This window comes from Oryzias latipes, chromosome 21 (genome assembly GCF_053564925.1).
Source record: "Oryzias latipes strain Hd-rR chromosome 21, Olatipes_Hd-rR_3.1".
Classification (NCBI taxonomy): Eukaryota; Metazoa; Chordata; class Actinopteri; order Beloniformes; family Adrianichthyidae; genus Oryzias; species Oryzias latipes.
This window is the reverse complement of record NC_136257.1, coordinates 12,720,260-12,727,978: the sequence shown is the minus strand read 5'-3', so window position 1 is coordinate 12,727,978 and position 7,719 is coordinate 12,720,260. Positions and strand designations below refer to the sequence as shown.

At 35.7% G+C, this 7,719-nt stretch overlaps 1 long non-coding RNA gene across 1 annotated transcript; it reads right to left on the bottom strand.

Moving 5' to 3' along the window:
* Positions 1-205: 205 nt before the first annotated feature.
* On the bottom strand, positions 206-7,509 carry LOC144988900 (uncharacterized). Its single transcript, XR_013652973.1, has 3 exons — positions 7,095-7,509; positions 3,877-4,003; positions 206-3,671 (listed from the first exon to the last, which is right to left on the bottom strand). It is a non-coding gene; the product is annotated as an uncharacterized LOC144988900 (long non-coding RNA).
* Positions 7,510-7,719: the final 210 nt, after the last annotated feature.

Here is a 7,719-nt window from a genome sequence, read left to right as displayed (position 1 = left end):
AAGTGAGGATCTTGATGATATTTTCTAGAACTCAGTGCTTTAACATTTTCTCTATGAGTATCATTACTCTGATATTTTCTAGAACTCAATGCTTTAACATTTTCTCTATGAGTATCATTACTCTGATATTTTCTAGAACTCAATGCTTTAACATTTTCTCTATGAGTATCATTACTCTGATATTTTCTTTTACTCCTTTCCTTAACATTATGTTTGTGTAACAAATCACATTTATACTTGTTTTTACTCAAATTTTTAACACGATCTCTGTGTAATACATCAGTTCTATATTTTGCAGAACTACGTTGTTTAACACACATTCTATAGATAGCATTTTCCTTATAATTTATTTTACTCAATTCCAATGCTCTGGATCTATGCAAAGAATCAGATGCATATTTCCTTTTACTTATATCTTTTTTCTTCTGTTTATGCAGTTCAATTATTTGATACTGCACTTTCTGGTAAAACGATTTCCTTTTTTTTAGATACTTTGAAAAAGAAGATTCAGCAACTGAATCACAAGTAACATATGGTTGAAAAGAACGGCGTCTAAGCAGTGGTTTCTCAGAACAAATACTATTGCTTTTACACCAATTGGCACATCCAGCTTTACCACTACAATGAACACAAACAACAACCTCAAAATATTTATCACATTCCCGCAAATAAATTGCTTGATTTCCAAGTATTTTGTTCACAGGATTATACTTTCTCCATATGCTACCATTGTGTACAAAAATTTCTACTCCCAAAAAATTTGAAGTAGCTTGAATATCAATCTCAGATACAAAACTGCCAACATATTTCATACGTGACTTCAGAATGTACTCAGACACTGTGGCATATCCTTGACAAAGCAACTTCATATGAATGTCACTATTTTTTAGCATAAACTTAACAACAGCCAGTCGAACTCTTCTATGACACTTTTCAGAACCACTAATGACTCGAGAAATAGCTCGGAAAAAACTATTGCCATCATTTAATAGGACCTCTGTCTTACAAATAGAACCAAGCGTAACATTATTAGTTGGAATGTCTTCATTCTGCTTCACAAAATCCAAATCCAGATGTTTTGACAACAAAACTGCAGACTCGAATGACAATGGATGAAAACTGAAAACACTTTCAACTAAATTATTACTTTGCACAATTTCACTGTTTTGGTGATCATTGTTAACCAATGCACTACACAAAACATCGTTACAATCACCAACTTCAGACCTGCTATGTTTAACACTCTTGCAATCTCCTTCTGAAAGCATTTCTGAGTTCCTTTTACATTGCCTCATATGACCCAAAATATTATTTTCCATAGATTTACAAAACCCAAAACAACGCTGCTGCTGAAAAATTTGAACGCAAGTTACAACTTCATAATGACACTCATTTATATTTTGCAGATATATGCCTTGTTTAGAGATAGCTTTACGTTGACAGGCATATTTCAACCAACGTTCATTGTGATACGTATACACACTCACACCCAAGTAGTCAGCTGTAGCTTGAATTTCAACCTCTGTAGCCCAACTACCAGAAAATCTCATTTTAGAAACATTGAGATATTCATCCACAGACATATTTTCAGATCTCAAAAGAGAACTATAATTTCCAACATTTTTTTGTAAATGTGTAACAACTGAACGTCTTAACTTTATGTGATTTTTCTCAGTACCACTAATAACTTTGGACACAGCCCTAAAAAAGCAATTGCCATCAGCTACTATATGATCAGTTTGACATGGAATTCCCAACATGCCAACCTCTAGAGGGTTAGCACATGCAGTGTTTTCACAATGCACATTCAGTTGTTTACACAATGCTTGTGTAACATCAAAATCAACAGGATAAAACTCAAGTTTCTTTGATGAAACTTCACCAATAAACTCAACATCCAAACTAGCTTCATTAGCATCATACCATTTTGTCTTCTTTGATTCACATTGCCCAGTTAAAAGCTTACGCTTTCTGTTACTTTCAGGCAACGGTAAGGAACTAGTTTGAACATCTAAACTGCACCCAAAACCAAACTGTGACTCAGTATTTAATCCAGTTTTACAATCCTTCTCAAGCACACTTTGTTTATTTTTCTCACTATGATCATTGTCAGTCGCAGCAACGGATGCAATTTCAAAAGCCATTTCTTTCCCTGCAAGTGAAATACTCAAGCAACAAATATAATTGTATAAATCATTAAGACTAGGAAGGTACATGATAATACTTCTTCCATTTACATCTGCCATTCCAGTACCACTGCGTGCATGTGAATCCACCACAGCATAATGGCCGTTTTCTGAAATAACAGCACAAGTACTACTGCCTATGGTCAAAAAACATGTTTTATACTTGACAAGCATGTGCTCCAGTCCCTTTTTAAGAGTTATCACTTCACCACTGTCAACAAATTTACCATTACTCACATTAACAATCCCAGAAACATATTCACCATATTCAAACTTAAATAATTTACCATCAATTTCAGAATCCATGGGCAAATCAGGTACTGACAAAAACTTCAAATTTCCAGGGATGATTTTGTTTTCACACACCGAGGAGTACAGCTGATCACCAAGAAACACAACATGGTCCAAGTCTGTTGCCTCCCACTCAAAAACACTACGATCCGTGTGTTTAGCCAAACTCACCAGGGCTATTGCCATGCACTGCACACCTCTGTTTTGAAGCTGCCGATCTCCTTGATGAAAAGATCCCCTTACACAACGTTCTGTGTCAAATCTGTTACAATTGTTTTCATTTAAAATCACTGAAGATGATTTTTTTTTTAAATTATTGCCCTTTTTTCCAATTTTCAATGAATTTTTGCATTCCATTAACACTTTACATTGTTCGCCAACCACAATTTTGTCATTTAACTCCTGAACATGTTCTTTTATAAAACCAGTCTGTCTTTTGCCCAAAACTGACTGATTCACACGTGCATCCTCTGCTCCCAAACCAAATGTATTATTACACCCATCCCAAGAAGCTTCTTTCACAAACATTGAACTAATGCCAAACCATTCTGCATTCAAAGACTTTTTCAAGTTCCAAATGTGCAACATCAAGTCATTAAAGCAACTGTTGAAAACAGCCACAGATGTTCCAATATTAGAAAACATTCCAGATGAATCTCGTGCACCACAATCAACCACAACAAAATACTCTTTGTGATGAATGACAGCACAAACGAAACCCTGCAAATCCAACAAACACAGATCTTCCTCCATCAGTCGCTCCTGCATCATTTCATACAACAGTGAAAAATCTTCACTCTTTGAATCACTAGAATACACAGGCTCATTGATAGCAACATCCCAAATTCTTCCAAACACACTGAGCTTTTCAGAAACCTTGAATAACTTTTTGGAATTGTTTATACATCCATCACTTCCATTAAATGAACAAACCAACTGCACACCTTCATTTCTAATATTATCAACATCAGCGTCCCTCCATGTACACACTGGAGCAACAACATGGTTGATTGCAGCCACAACACAACATGTAAGTGATGTTGTACTATCACTTGAATTTGTTAATCTTACTTTCATTCCAGAAATCAAAGGCTTCTGTATTTGCTCCTGACACACACAACCAGAAGTTTTACCTTCTTCCTGAACCTTGCACACTTTGGTGCGACGCATATTAAATCCCTTCTTTCGTGGCATCTAAAAAAAAGATATAAAAATGAAACCACCATTAAAATAAGATTCTCATTTCTATTATGTATACATAAAGCAATACATTTATACCACACAGACCCATAATCAAAAACATAAAACAATATATTCAGACTATTGGAAAATAGTTCTACACAAATAAATGTAACATGTGTCCTATAATAGATTATTAAACACTGCAAATTTAACTTACCTTTACCAAACTCTTTAATGGCTTACAAAAAAAAGGTGCTCTGGAAAAACCAGCAAACAGCTCCTCTCTCTTTGTTGTCGAGACAAAGGCTCAGTCACTGGTGTGGAAGATCCCTCAGAGGAAAACTCTGGAGTTACAAATAAAATGTAAAAGAAATAACAAAAATTAACATTTATTAAAAAAAAATAAGTACATAAACTTTAATAGACATAAAATGCTAAATGCTCTTTGGGAGGCTAATCCATAGAGGAGGTCCATTACAACTGAATGAGGCCTTGCCGTGTGTGGGATAACCAAAAGGCCTGTATCAGAGGACCTCAGGGTCCACAGGGGCTCATACTTTAAAATCATATCAGATAAATATGAAGGCCCAAGACCATAAAAATATTTATAAACTACTAAGAACTTTAAAATCAATCAGCAGGCCAAGCAGCCATTTTAAGATCTGTGTGTGTTCCTGCAAATATATTCATAGTGGCTGCCATACACTAATAATTGACTATTTGAAAACATTTATACACAAATAAATTTAACATGTGTCCTATATGAGATTATTAAACACTGAAAATTGAACCTAAAACCTAAAAAGTACAAAATAGGTTGGAACTGATCTTCAGTGGAAATACTCACGGGTCAGCAGGCATTTAAAAGGTATTATATGTGAACTGACATGTATTTAATCAATTAGAAAGGAGTTTCGCTTGTTAATGTGGTTTAAAAACCGTAAAAACAATGTTCGAATAATTCAACGAGAACTACAAAGATGGTGGATAGAACCGCGGTCAAGTGAGCCGACATCTGTGGAAGTGCGGTCACGCCAGCCGTCACTGACTCTTTGCATGCGCGTTTACATCATAGTTTACGGTACACACGTCCAGCGAGCTGGAAAGACGGCATAAGCGCTGATATCACCTATATCAGTTACCCATTATAGAAATGACATGTACTGTACTCTGAAATAAATGAGAGTTATTGCATGCCCTGTATGGTTATTTAATGTAAAAATGTTTTCATTTGGATTGCATGTCTGTTCATTCCATAATAAACCACCAGAAATAACGTGTTTTGTCTGAAATATAATCAATCAGACACATTCTAAAAGTGAGATTTAACACTGACAAGAGTGTTTTGTGGGTTGTTGAGCATGACATGGAATGGAATCAAGCAGAAATGAAGAAACTCCAAGTAAAATCACATCTGGTCCTGTCAACTCTTTCTAAAGTTGCTACATTTAAGGTGACGCTAAACTTTCACTGGATTATTATTGGTAATAATGTTCATGATCATTACAGCAAGTTTGAAGGAAAGTGACTGGAGAAAATGAAAGATATTGACATTATAGTCTAATACAGGCTCCGTCAAATGTAGTTAAAGTGTAATATGTGAACCATACAAAAGGGCTTTTTATCAAAAGGTGACGCAAAACTTCCACTGGATTATGGTTGGTAATGATGTTCACTAACATCACAGCAAGTTTGAAGAAAAATGACTGGAGAAAATCAGAGATTTTGACATTATAGTACACCTAAGCATCCTGCTTGTATAGTTAAAATAAAACTTGTGAACCATTCAAAAGGGCACTTTATCAAAAGGTGACACAAAACTTTCACTGGATTATTGTTGTTAATAATGTTTACTAACATCACAGCAAGTTTGAAGAAAAATGACTGGAGAAAATTAGAGATATTAAAGTTATAGAACAATTCGGGTCTCCTCATTCACAGACAGTGTGTAATATGTAAACCTTACAAAATGCTACTTTTTTGTAAGGTGACGCAAAACTTTCACTGGATTATTGTTGGTAATAATGTTTACTAACATCACAGCAAGTTTGAAGAAAATTGACTGGAGAAAATTAGAGATTTTGACATTATAGTACACCTAAGCATCCTGCTTGTATAGTTAAAATAAAACTTGTGAACCATTCAAAAGGGCACTTTATCAAAAGGTGACGCAAAACTTTCACTGGATTATTGTTGGTAATGATGTTCATGATCATCACAGCAAGTTTGATGAAAATTGACTGGAGAGTATTAGAGATATTGACATTATAGTCTAATTCATCCTCCCTCATACATAGTCATAGTTGAACATTTGAACCATTCAAAATACCACTTCTTTCAAAGGTGACACAAAACTTTCAGTGGATTATGGTTAATAATGATGTTCATGATCATCCCAGCAATTTTGAAGAAAAATGACTGGAGAATATCAGAGAAATTAAAGTTATAGTTCTCCTAAGCATCCAGCCTTTGTGGTTAAAGTAAAACATGTGAACCATCCAAAATACCACTTTTTTCAAAGGTGACGCAAAACTTTCACTGGATTATTGTTGGTAATGATGTTCATGATCATCACAGCAAGTTTGATGAAAATTGACTGTAGAAAAGTAAAGATATTGACATATTAGACCAATTCAGGCTTCCTCTTACATAGTCATAATAGAACATGTGAACCATTCCATGTCATGCTCAACAACCCACAAAACACTCTTGTCAGTGTTAAATCTCACTTTTAGAATGTGTCTGATTGATTATATTTCAGACAAAACACGTTATTTCTGGTGGTTTATTATGGAATGAACAGACATGCAATCCAAATGAAAACATTTTTACATTAAATAACCATACAGGGCATGCAATAACTCTCATTTATTTCAGAGTACAGTACATGTCATTTCTATAATGGGTAACTGATATGGGTGATATCAGCGCTTATGCCGTCTTTCCAGCTCGCTGGACGTGTGTACCGTAAACTGTGATGTAAACGCGCATGCAAAGAGTCAGTGACGGCTGGCGTGACCGCACTTCCACAGATGTCGGCTCACTTGACCGCGATTGGATAGACTACAAAAAAACGATCTCTGAAACGGATAGAAACTTGTTGTTTGTCGATCAGAATCGATTCTACATGTCATTTTGTACGTTTGTGTCCGTTTAAAAAGAAAATTCGTCGGTTGGTTTGCTTTAAAAAGTCTTTAAAACTTACGTTCGCATCATAATGGAAGCGATCACTCCCGGTTCAACGAAGTAAAAGGTCAAATTATTTACGTTCGTCTTATCGATTTTAAACAACTTTTACGGTTTTTTATTCAATAAAATTGATTATCAGAAGGTGAGTAGTCATTGTGGCCATGTAAAAAAGGTTCGATGGTCGATTTAAAGTAACGGTTCGTTTACAAGTCGCGGGGAAATTCAAAATGGTGGTGACAAACCTACAGTCAAACTGAAGGCGTCCTGGTGCGGCGCGTCTAACCGGGTCGAGTTCTTCTCACTGGGGGTCCGGTAGTCTTCCTTGCTGGTCAGGGGCGTCGAAGATCGAAGTGTAGAGGAAATGAGGAAGTTCTAAAAAGAACTGATTTGCTCAAATTCGGCAGGCTTTAGCAAAATACTCTGTGGGGTGTGATTCTCCAGTCGTCCAGCAGGGGTCGAGCAGAGGGACGGCTGAGATGAATACACCCTGAGATCAATGTCTTGACCAGCTGCTTCACTCATGGTTTCCCAGCATGCCTTTTATCGTTCGTATTTGATGAAGTAGGTTGATTACATGTTATTGTTTTCATGAAATAATAGATGTTCTACTTCGTTTAGTTCCGTATGTATGTGTAGAACATTTTATAGTAATTATTGTATTGATCATTAGTCCGTTAGGGAACATTCTGGCTGTTGGGTTTCTGCCCCATTGGCATGAGTTCTCCCATGGACCAATCAGACAGCTCCGTTTTTAGTTTGATTCCAAAGGGTTAAAATCTAATAAAATTACATTCCAATCCCAAAGTGGTGGTGTGTTGTCTTCTTTGTGTTATGTCTGTGTTAAAAAAATGTTTTGTGGGTGATTCTGTTA